The following is a 12,946-nucleotide window of genomic DNA, read 5'->3' as shown; positions in this document are numbered from 1 at the left end:
AAGTCAGTATTGCCAAATCCACAGGTCAGGAAACACAGTTCAGGGTCAATCTAAGAATGTAGCCAAGTCCAAAGTCCAGCAGTCAGGATACAGGCCAGAGTCAAACCCAAAGGACAGTCCCATAGAGCAGTGTTTCCCAACCTTTTTTGGGCAAAGGCACACTTGTTTCATGAAAAAAATCTCGAGGCACACCACCATGCCAGATGGGGAAAGGTCACTTTTTACTTATGTAAAAAAAAATAAAAAAATAGTAACAGCATAGAAGGTAATGGTTAGGCTAGCATCCCTCTTCCAAATATGCTAGGTTTTTATTTGCAGGGACTGTTCTACATGGGAAAGCATTCAGCACTGTCATTCTCCCATCTGCCATCTGAATTGGTACTATTCTGGGTCAACTTACTCTGCTGCATGTGTAGATGAAAATGGCACCAAGTGTGGGGGAGGGGGCAGAACAGGTTTCAGATACAGGATATTAAGCATACACGTACTTCAGATTGAACTGGTTGCTTGCTTTGCAAGTTTTCATTTCCCAAATGACTGCCTTGGCAAGCGCAATACCTACCAGGCTCAACGCCGGTCTCACGCTGCCGCTTCCCACGCTCTCAAGGACCCGGGAGGAGGAAGGCGTGAAGGGAATCCCGAAGGCGCGAAAACCTCGCGCATGCGCAGGCCTTCCGCCTGCGACAGCCCAGTAGGCCGGCCGAAGCGAGCGGTGATGGGATGTGGGAGGGAGCTCGCTCGCCGCCCCGCGTGTGCCTATGTGGGGCACATTACAGCCCCGTGACGTCAGCGCCACGCAGGCAGCCAGGCAGGCAGACGGCGAGAGCCCCGCGCTGGGCGGCCTCTCCTCGCCGCCGCCGCCCCGCCTCTCGTCGCCCGCCTCCCTCCCACGGCACACCAGGCAACGTCTCGAGGCACACTAGTGTGCCGCGGAACACCGGTTGGGAAACACTGCCATAGAGGTCCAGGAGCATCCAAGGTCCCTCAGTGTGGGCAGTTGAACAGACACAGCACCTCATCTTTGCTTCCCTTTTGTACTTTGCATGCTCATTGCATGCTCATCTAGGATTGATGAGGCAGGTGACCCTCACCTGTCCTGCCCTGGAGTCTACTCCAACTGAGGAATCGCACCCCTCCTTCCAGAAATAGTGAGCCTCACCTGGGCTATGGGCATTTGTCTGTCTCAGCCTCCTAGAGTGTCCCTACACCTCAGAGGCCACCGTGTTCATAGAGACAGAAGCCCCTCTGGTTCTGGTGATGGGTCCTGCTATTCTGGTTCCTGTGCACTGACCTCCATCCCCTCAGCAACTAAAGCCAAAAATAAAAATAAAAGTAGCAGGGAATGTCTAGAATTAAACATATAGGTACAAACTTCAATACCAAAATCAAACATACTAAATTACTATCACAAGGTTCCAAGTAATATCATAAAAAGACTCCATTTCTCAATGGAGACTTTTATTGTTGTCTGCCCTCTCTGGTTCTCTCCAGATATGTAAACTTAACCATGCTGTGTCCCAGTTTTTACTTACCCATTTGCTCCTGGATGGTGTTCTCATTCACACACACACCCCAACTGACAAATCATTACTATTCTGGCAGCAGTTAAGAGCTTTTGCATCCATTCCCTATCCTATTGGTACAGTTTCATTAACATATCCATGCAGTAAATGGAAAGGATCCCTGGGCAAAGTGTGGCCAGTTAATACCTCAGTGTCCATTGCTATATATTCCAATACTTTTCTAAATTTAGAACATGTCCAGAATATGTGCCATATTGCAGCGTTTGCAGCTTTCATTTTATTATTTTTTTCTGTCTTCCTTATGCGACTTGTTGCTGCAGAACCAAACTTAATACAGTTCAGGAAATCTGCTCTAAGGAAGGACTTGCGTCTTGTAAACGGGACTGATGCAAAGCAGCCTCAGAGAAAAGTGAGGAATGGAAACTGGAAGCACCATGTGGCTATTTACTGGGCAGGATCTCCCTTCCTCTTAGCTGCAGCGTCTTATCATCCCATTTCCTCTTTCTAAATAACTTGCAACAAGTGACTCTGTTCCAAGAAGTCTGGCATCAACAGCATCTGTTTTCCTTGGCAAACCTTCACCATCCTTAGACCTGCAGAGCGGGGAGATCAGTTGCCTAGCAAGGGACTGTTAGATTGGGTGACTTTTCAAGGTACTTTGTAAAAATAGTTTTCGAAAAACAGGTTCAAAATCTCCAAGGCTGCTTCCACACTATAACCTAGAGCTGAGTTCAAAATTTTTAGAAATTTTTTTAGGTGAAGAAAAGCCTTTGTTTTGCTTAAAAAAAGAAATGAAAGCAAAATAATTACTATTCCACTACTTATTTTATAAATCTTTTATAGGCCACCTATATCTGGGCAGCAGCATTTTGAGCCAGTGGAAGTTTCCAAACTGTCTTCAAAGGTTCCATGCGGATGAATTACAGTAGTCAAACCTAGATTTGACTAAGTGCATGGATAATCTCTCTGAATCATGGATTATCTGGATGACGGATTATCTCTCTGGTTAGAGTCACAGCTGGTGGACCAACCTTGGCTAGTAAAAGGTACTCCTACCCACAGACACAACCTGCACTTCCAAAGAAGGGCCCCTTCCTCTGGCAGATTGAATGGACGAGACCAGGAGTGGGTCCCACAGTCCAGAAGGTGGTTCCTGCACATGCCATAGAGGGAAGTGAGGGGCAGATGGGGTTCATCAACCTGGGAAGGAGAAGGAAAACACTGATCCTAAATGGGAGAAGAAAAGGCTAAGGAATAAACCCTATCCAAATCTGGAGGAGAGCCCCTAAGACAGTTGGATGGTATCTCATACGCCTCTTTCTGGCAACTCCTGCAGCCAAACTGGCGCCAAACGTATTGCTCTGCTTTCATTTGGACTACATCAGCAAGGCCGAGAGTGGGGTCTTGTTTGGGCAAAGCAGGACCTCCATACACACTGCCCAGGCTTGCGCCCCAGAAAGGTCACTTCACTGCTGCTAACACAGCTGTTTGACTTCACCCCCAGAGGCTCACTCTCTTGCTTTTCGAGACAGCAACAGGAAGTAATAAAAGCAGGTAGCGCCTGCAAACAAGAAACTTTTAATTAAAGGTACAAGAATGCTAATAAGTTTTGATAGCTCTTTGTAGGTTTTCAATGGATGGGTTGGTGTGGCAATATATTTTACTGCAGAAAACTGCTGTGGATTTCGTTACAGTGCACTGAAACAATCCGGCAACCCGTAAAAATGTGTGAAGGCAAGATGGCAATTCCAAGAAAAAGATGAGCCTAGAAGCAACCCAAGGCTAGCAAAATTGTGCCATTTGGAGTGGGGAGAGGGATAGGGTCCTCCCATCCCGTATCAGCTAAATGTGATTATTTTGCAGGAACACCAGGGTGAACAGCCGGGTTAAAACTTTCCCTGGGGAAGCCATCAACAATATGCTGTGTCCACAAACTATTTGGAGAAGTCAGCATGGCAACATCAGTCTTCATCACGATCTCACATTAATAGACTGCTCTCTGTCTCTTAAACTGACGCATGGTCATAAAAATAGCAGGAGGAATCAGTTGCCTTTGCAGGGGATTCGTTTTTGAGACTATCCGGAAGTCATGGCTGTTACGAGAGGACGAGCTGGAAAGCTAATTTTAGCCATCCTTTCTATGGGCTAACATGTAATGTAACAGTAGGAAACCCAAGAGCTGTTGTCAGAAGTTAACCCTCACTGCCCCACCCTCGGAAAGGGAAGCAGACTGACAGTGCAAGGATAAATCTGCAGGGGGGAAGCTCATAATCTGATGTCCACAAGCAATATAGGGACATATGAAGCTGCCTTAGGGTCTATCTAACTCAGTATTATCCATGCTGTCTTTCCGTGGCTCCCTAGGGTTTCAGGCAGGGGTCATGGGCCTTCCATATTGAGTTGGCTTAGGCAGAGTCCATCCACTGAGCCCCAGATTGCGACCTGCTCTGATTAGGAGCAGGTGGAGATTTATCTGCAGTTCAGCTACCTGAGTTTCTCTTAATCAGATAGGAACCTGCCTAGAACTGCTTGCATAGGAAGCATCATTTATTCCACCACTGAAGTTCAGCCCCGCCCCCCATCCACTGACCATCCTTTATGGGAAGTGGTCCACAGTCAAAATATGAGTTGATACCACTATGGGCCATGGGCACTTGTGGCCACTCTTCTCACCACCTGCAAGTAGAGTGGCCAGGTGTTAGAGACCTTGGGCTCCTGCGCCTTTAAGGAGTTCCACAGAAGAGATCTCAGCAGGTGTTCCTCCAGCAGGGCCTTAGGCAAGGAGTCATATTTCATCCTCCACTCTGCACTCCTGGCACCCCTTCTGAGGGCAAGGCTCCTGATCCAGGCTGGCTGGAACCCTGACCAAGACCCAACTCCTCCGTGGGGCGATGACAAGTTCTGTCGCAGGAACCATGTGTCCACTGAAATGCTGCAAAGGCACACGTTGGCTCCATCAAAGCCAACATACTGCAAAACGCACAGACACACACAGTTAGGTCTGCTTCCTGGGCCAAATCTTACCTTAAAACAGTCTTTGCCAACCTAGCACCTACTTAGACTACCTGGCAGGTGGGAGTTGTAGCCCAAAACATCTGCCTCAGACCATCTGAGCTACACCTTCCTATCGCACCCCCATTTCTCTCTCAAGATTCGATGCCTGGCTTCTCAGCCCAAGAAAGCAGGTCAAAAACGGCTCCTCAAACGCTACAGTTCCACGCACACAGTTGCACACATTTTGCCCAACATGCACAGTCAGTCTTTTTCTTTCTTTCTTCATTTCCTTGGTTTACCCAGCACAAAACACGCCCTTAACTGGGTGGGGACCTGCTCCCCTGAGGCATCAGTGCTGCCGCCTCCATTGATGCGCAAGGAAAGTGCTCTCCCTGGTCTGCCGTTGTTCTGGAAGTGACTTTGCCTTCCTCTCGTAAGTGCTGTGCTGGTTTCATTCAGCTATATTTGAACTCGGCCATCGATCGGTTCAGTTCCCTGGGCCCGGCGGATGCATCCATTTGTGGCTATGGGAACCCATTTGAAACCATGAACTGACTGTGCAGGGAGGGGCAGACACCTTGCTTGCACAGCCAGTTTATTTTAATCACTGCACACAGACACACACAGTCAGTGGGGAAAGGGAGGCTCTTTTATGAAAGCAGCGTTGGGTGAATGAGCATCGCACCCACCCGTCTTTGCCTGAAGCAGCTGCCGGCTTCTTGCTTTCCATGACTTAAGTATTTCCCGGCAGTGAAGGATGTTTGTGCAGCTCAAAACATGCACTGTGTTTCAGACTGGAATTTTAAAATCCCGGGGCCAGCGTTGGGGATTAGCCTGCTAACTGAAACAAGCAAAACCAGGAATTGGGATTTATCCTGGGGACAGCAAGCATGAGATGATACTCGCAGCAACCCTAAGCTAAAAGAGTGGCAGGTCCAAGGTCACTCAGAGGAAGCTTTGTAGCCGCGCAGGGGTGTAAGGGTCCATCTCTGCCTAAAAAATGGTTAAACACAGGGTTTCCTTGCAAATGGTTTGTACCCAAATAAGCCTGGGAATGTCCCATGCTGGATATTATTGGAGATTCCCCAAATCCTCGCTGTCCCCAAATCTGCTTTGGTGGGTCGAGGGAAGCCCAAAACAGATTAGGGTGAGGCGAGAGAAGGGTGGAGTGTGCTGTTGCTCAAGAAATCATAGACTTGTAGAGTTGGAAGGGACTCCCATGGGTCATCTAGTCTGACCCTAGCAAACCAGGAATCAAACGATCCCTGGCAGGTGGCCATCTGTTTAAAAACCTCCAATGAAAGAAGGAGGTAGAAATATTTGCGCTGGCAAAACATTCTCCTCAGTGCTATGTGGAATACAACCTTTTAAAAAAAAAAACCACCCACCCACACAGGATACATCAGTGCGCACATCCGCACTATTGATAACTTCACATCCTCTCATACTGACAGGCTGCCAAGAAAGTGCCATTTGAGTCAGTTGCCCATCGTACATTACAAGCCTCTCTGGGCCACGCACAGAAAGCGGGTCTCCCTCTGAGTCCTTCTTGCCTTGAGCTCAGAGTTGTGCACCTCGCCATTTTTCTTTCCCTCCCTTTCCATCCATGACAAAGAGCATGCAAAATCTAATCATTTATTTGCACCGAAGAGACGCAGAGATGCCTCTGGCCTGTTCATGCAGGGCAGGGACTCCTCAGAGGAAGGACCAGCGTCCTGTTCTGTGGCTCTGTTGCCGTGGGCTGGAAAGCTCAGGAGCAAGGGTCAAGTAGTCCCAATATTTTGGGACTACAACTCCCATCATCCCTAGCTAACAGGACCAGTGGTCAGGGATGATGGGAGTTGTAGTCCCAAAAAGTTGTAGTCCCAATCTGGAGGGCCGAGTTTGCCTATGCCTGGTCAACGAGGACAAGAGAGGTTAAGATGCTGCTTCTCTCCATGCTCATTTGGGTGGCATTTTGGCATTACCCCTAATCCCTCTTCCTGGTTTTCATAGAATCCTAGAGTTGTAGAGTTGGAAGGAACCCCGACTGTCATCTAGCCCAACTCTCTGCAATGCAGGAATCTCAGCTAAAGCATCCCTGACAGATGGCCATCCTACTTCTGCTGAAAAACCTCCAGTGAAAGAGAGAGGCCACCACCTTCTGAGGGAGTCCAGAAGCTTGGAGAGAATTAATTTTGCTGAATGTATTTGAGGGAAAGCAGTAATCTCCAGAGAGTGCCTCAAAGCGAGGGGGGGGTGTCCTCCTGCGTGTCAGCATTTCCCAATTTGATTATTGTTCATTTGTAATTAGTATTGACAAATTATGTGGCAGAGAGCAGGGAGGAGAAAGATGTGTTTTTCCAGTCTACTCCCTGCCGCCACCAGCTCCCCTTCTTATCAGGTGGCTCCAGACTCAGCTGGAAATCTTCCAGCATTAGCAAGAATAATACATTAGTGACACTTGTTTTTTTATACCAAGAATCAATTAACAAATTATGGGCTTTCTATATAGAAGGAATTCCATGCAGGAGCTAACATGATTCCCCTGTCCAGAGTGATGTATATTATGCACTTCTGGAGGAAGTGGAGGTCCTGACAGTACCTGATAAATGTGTTAGATTCCAATATTGTAGAGTGGGAGGGGTCCCAAGGGTCATCTAGTCTAACCCCATGCAATGCAGGATTGTTCAGAGTCTTTACAGGAGGGCTGTGCACCAGATCTGGGAGTCCATGTGGTGCAGTGGTTAGAGTGTCGAACTAGGACCTGGGAGAGACCGGAGTTCAAATCCCTAATCAGCCATGAAGTTCACTGGGTGATCCTTGGTAGTTAATTGCCTACCAACCTCACAGAGTTGTTGTGGGGCTTGAACAAAGAGCAGGAAAACCTTGCAAACCACCTTGAGCTGCTTGGAGAAAAAGGTGTGATATCAATGGGATATCAGACAAACTCCCAGATTTAGAACTGAATCAGACCAATTCAGGTGAAACCCAGAATTTATCGTCCAGATCGGGTTGAGGCAGCCCTGTATGTCTTTTGAGTATGAGTCAACCCTCTAAAACTCCTGAGCTTTTTATAAAATCTTCTCTGGAACTACTGGTGAACTGGAACACATAATTCATTGACCTAAACATTGAAGTGATTACTCTTTCTGGCTGCTAGACTCACTTGCTTCTGGTTAGCCTTTCCCCCGCTGCTTGGCATTTTTCCTTCCCTGGTAAAAGTTGTATCAGTGATTCTATGCACCCCATACTTGGATGATAATAACGATTTATATTTCAGGCTGAAGTTGCTTTTGTGGAATCATCTTTTTAGATACAAACAACCTCTCATTGGTGAGACAGGGGCACTCTGTGCAGGCTCATGCTATTCATTTATGAGACTCATGATTCCTAACTGCGGCTCCACCTATGAAGCAGGATGAACTGATTGCCTCAGGCAGCGGATCCTCATGCCACCACGCCATGTGTCGACTCTGTAAACAATGAGTGAACAAAATGTGGCGATTCCAGAATAAAGGATTTGTGTGGAAGCAACTCAACACTCCTGTTATTCATTGCTCATGTGAGGCGGCTGAAGTTTGCTGAATTTTGAGATGTGTGTGCTTATATGACATAACTGTCAGCTCAGTTAGCCGGTTCCGACCTCAGGCATTTTTGCACCTGAAAGTAGAGTTCAAAATGGCACCCAGTTGCTCTGAATAGAATGAGCTATGCAGGCACAGCGGAGAAGAGGCAGGGAAATTCCCCTCTGGAATCCGTTTCCTGAAGCAGTTGCTTCACCTCTCAGCTCCCTCTGACTGGCTTCTCCATGAACTGTGAGGCGGGGAAATACGCCTGGAACCGTTCCCTTACCACAAATGGTAGTTGGCCAAGGATTTGGGGCCTACAAGAAGGGTTTAGAGCTACCGTCTTGGAAGGGACCAGTTGGCAGCTCCCTGCCTTAAAAAACAATTCCTTCCCTGTTGGCTTCACCGTTGGACTATGGGCAGACAGCAACAAAAGCTGCCAAGGCCATATGGAAAGACTTGTCTGCGCCTTTGCTGTTTATGGCGTTTCCTGGGAGACGGGCCTCACGGGCTTTTCTTCCGCTCAACACTGAAATATTTACTCCTCCCCAGCAAAAAAAGAAAGAGAGAGAGAAATAAATCTGTTCTCATTAAGGCGGTTAAGAGTAAACGAACCACATAATGTGGAAACTGGAGTCCTTGTAGTTCCCATAAACACACTCCTCAGTGAAACTGTCAACAGACCGCAGAGAGATGGGGAGGCCTGTGTAGCCATGGGGCAAAGCAGCTCTTGATGGCTGAGCCCTGCGGCCCCTGAGAGCCAGAGGCAGTGCTGTGATCAGTCCAGAAAAAGCCCCCTGGGGCCAAATCTCTTTTTGCAGAAATCACTCTCTCTTCCTAGGGCAGGGGTGCCCAAACCTTTTTCAAAGAGGGCCAGATTTGATTAAGTGAACATGTGTGAGGACCAAAGTTGTTGAGCCACAGGGGCCGGATTAAATCGACCCGTGGGCCGGATTAGGCCCCCTAAACGGACTTTGGTAATGCCAGTCCCTAGGGTTATTTATCCTCAAATTGGACTTGGTTTGCTGTCCATTAAATCCTAGGCCCATTGGTGGCTTAAAGGTACCCATGGCCATTAATTTAGGTGGGTCTACTCTTGAGTCACCAGACATTCTAATACCACTTTAAAAAAAAGGAGGGAGTGTAGTTAGGAGACCCCCTGTTCCCTTCACAGAGCAACATTCTTCAGAGCTCCCTGGGGAAAGGACTGATTGTTAAACCACTCTGAAAATTGTAGCACTGTGAAGCTAAGAGGGGGTGGCCTAACATCTTTCAAGTCGAAACTGATATAGAAACAATAGGGGTGGTCGGCTTTTGCTGCCAACTTTCCAAGAGACTGAGTCCCCTAAGTCCATGATCGGTCAGATATGAATGGATGGAGGCAGCATGCAGTGGAAAGCAAGACAGATCTTTATTTTTCTGTGGCAACTCCTAGCAAGGAGGCAAGAGAGACCCCGAATCAAGAAGCAACATCTCTTTTAGGGATTTACATTTTGGCATGGAGAAGGAGGACATCCCCTCTACAAAAGGTCAGAAATTACATCACACATAAGATGGAGGCAGGCCAAGGTGTGATATTCCTGAGGATTTAGCAAGTTTTACATAGTTCCAGAAACAGTTTACACAAAACATTAGCATTTGATAAGACAATCAGGATGCCTGTTAGAAACATCCCTCAATGCAGAGCATCTGGGCAAACAACAACAATTAATACAAAGGAGGTTCATAGATATAGGAGAGGATTCCCTTCAGGAACTTCCCCTGATTACTATCTGCCTACGTGTTCCCAGGCAAGGAGGATTAAGGAGGCAGAGGAAATATTTAGAGTCTTTAGGAAAGCCAAGATGGCTCTTGGATTGCTCTCCTATACTATTTTAGACATGTGGTTTATTTACTTATGTATGTGTGTTTACCTCGTGCAATTATCAACATTTATTCTATATTTGAGATCTTAGGATTCTATAACACTTAACAAACTATAGCTCCCAGAATCCTTTGTGGAAGCCATGGCTACTTAAAGTGGTAACATGGCACGTTAAATGCATGGTGTGAATTTGGCCTTAGTTGGCTACATCCTGTGGCTTGGGCAGCCCTTCTAGTAGAGGAACATCCTCTGAAAAACAGGGCACATGGCCACTGTATGCCTCTCCTGCTCCAAGACTCTGGAGGGTTTGTTTGTTTGTTGCATTTATACCCCACCTTTGCTCCAAGGAGCCCAAGCACGTCATCAGCATCACCATAATTTTGTTATTTATACCCTGCCCATCTGGCTGGGTTGCCCTTCTCCTCCCTATAGTCCTCCTCCTCCCCATTCTATACTCACAACAACCCTGTGAGGGAGGCTAGGCTGAGAGTGAGTGACTGGCCCCAGAACACCCAGTGGGCTTCAAGGCTGAGTAGGGATTTGACCCCTGGTCCTAGCCAGGGGTCTCAGCATTTCTGGCAATGGATAAGTGCCCACTTCGGTCTTGTGGTCTCCTCAATTCACGATCACCATCATCAGGAAACTGCTCTGGCTACTCAACTTTTAAAGAAGGGTTTTGCGCACTCCCCGCCCACAAAAAAATTTAAATTATCTAGTGAACTAGAGGTAAGGGGAAGAAGACTACACATCTATAGATTTGTAGAGTGTCGCAGCAGCTAAGGTTTCCCTGCTGGAGATTGTGACGAATCCTGCCTGCCCCTCTGTCCCCCCCCCCCCATTCTCTCACTCTGTCTACGTGGCTTGTTCCCCAGTGCTCCATTAGCACTGCTAGGTGATTCTGCGACGACGGGTGCTTGCGAGCGACCCTTTTAATTAAGGGAACACATCCAAGTCTGCCCAGAGAACAGCTCTCTACGGGGTTTTACAGCTCCTGCTTCGTTGCCACGACAGGGCCGTGTGCGCGAGAGGAGCTGTTTTATTCCTTTTGAATCTGTTTTACTCTTCGCAGAATTCCACCCTGGGGATACAATGGAATGGCAGTGCATGAAAGCGCACGGCAGCCATCAGCAGGTGGCACTTTTCATAGGGTGGAAAGAAGCATAATCACCTGCACTCATGTGGTCCAGCCCTATCATTGGATAGACAGAGGAAACTGCTCTAGCAAGGGAGGTGTGCCGGGGCCTGAAGCAGGCACACACCCCACTTTCCAGCTGTTGCTCCTGAGTCTCCTGCCCATTTCTCTCTGGTGGTGATCAAAGCTATGTGTGCCACAGTGGGCCCCTAAATTACACTCCTGACCTTGGCTGCCCTGGATGTTGAACTAAGACTCCATTGTCAGCCTCTGGAGGGAGAGGGGCATCTTGTTATTTGCCTCAGGCAGCAAAACAACTTGGGGCGGCTGGGCCTGCGCATGTCTGCTGTCAAAGTTGCAGCAATGATGATTTAACCTATAGCGACCATAGTGAGCTCATGTGTCCAAACCTCTCACTGTCCAACCTTGGAGCCTTATTATGTTAGACAGCCCAGTCAGATGTGCACGGTACAAAATTATTATTATTATTATTATTATTATTATTATTATTATTATTATTATTATTATTTGCCTTTGTGTAGGAATGAATAAAGAGCAGAGCTAATAATTGCTGATCCTTAGGTCACCCCAAACTAGAGCTGGGTGATATCTGGTTTTCAACATTTTCCCGCGTCCTTATTTTTGCACAGCACACACACAAACACACCCCACGATTCACGATATATTGCCAGATCAAAGATTATGAAACGGATATCAAAATATGGAACTCAAACTGGTTTGGGACGATATATTGCCCAGCTGAACCCCCAATCAATGCTGATATTGCACAAAATAACTTCAGGTATATGCACATACGACGCTAAAGAAGCATATTTCTCTGTGTGTTTACAGATTGATTTGGTTGTGAGATAGTATGGTTCTGCCCAATACAATGATCCTGCACCTTACATGGTGGTTTGGTTCCAAGGTTTGCACAAAAATTGTGGATACTCAACCCTTTGGAGCCACCCCACAGCTAGCAGGTATGGGAGAGACAGAATCCCCTAGAGTTGGTGTGCCAAGAGAGCTCTTGCCTAGCAAGCAAGTTTAAAAGCTCTTTTTGTGCCATGTAACACAAGTGGACGGAAATAGCTTTCAAGCAAGCAAAGGCCTGCTGCATCTGGAAGGCTAGGGATGTTCATGTGAGATGTGGTGGGGAGTCAGATTGCCTTGTGAGAGCATCCTAGAACCAGCCTGGGCTCCCACCCTCCACATCCAAGCAAAGGGGAGAGCTTAAAAGCTAGTTTTGCCCTGGGTCTTGGGCTACCAGCTGCATAAAGAGCTTTTAAGCTCACAGCCTTGTTTGCCAAGCATGGTCCTCTCAGCATGCCAGCTCTGGAAGCCTAGGGATGTTCACACAAGATGTTGCGGGAATTCAGTAAGCTCTCGCAAGAGCATCCCAGAGGTGGCACTCTGAGCTGGCCTTGTCATCCCGTCCCCGCCCCAGCAAGGCAGAGAGCTTAAGAGCTTTTAAGTTCTCTGTCTCACTTGCGATTTGACTTGGCTGAAATCGTACAAGTCAAATGCACAGAAGATGTGGGATTACTCTTATTATCACACAACTGATGAGGCGGGTTGCTAGAAAGGGACGCTTAAAAATGCTGAAATGCAAAAATTGCAATAGAACAGGGAATGCATTTGTGCTTCCAAATCATATACAGTAGCATTGGGAAATAATACATTTTGTGAACAAAACTACCGCAAGATCATCCTAGTTCTTTCAGCTGACTCCTGTTGTTATGGGAACCGCTTGCTGAGAGCGGCAGACCTTGTGTTATGCTTATTTATCCATGCGCCTCACTTTAGAGACAGCAACCAAACATCTACAAGAAAAGCACCGTACCTCTCAGTTGAAGCCAAAAGCATTCCACACCATTAAGGTCTG

The sequence above is a fragment of the Podarcis vaucheri genome (assembly GCF_965113315.1).
Source record: "Podarcis vaucheri genome assembly, chromosome: 15".
NCBI classification, from domain to species: Eukaryota; Metazoa; Chordata; class Lepidosauria; order Squamata; family Lacertidae; genus Podarcis; species Podarcis vaucheri.
Note: the sequence above shows the minus strand (reverse complement) of the source record.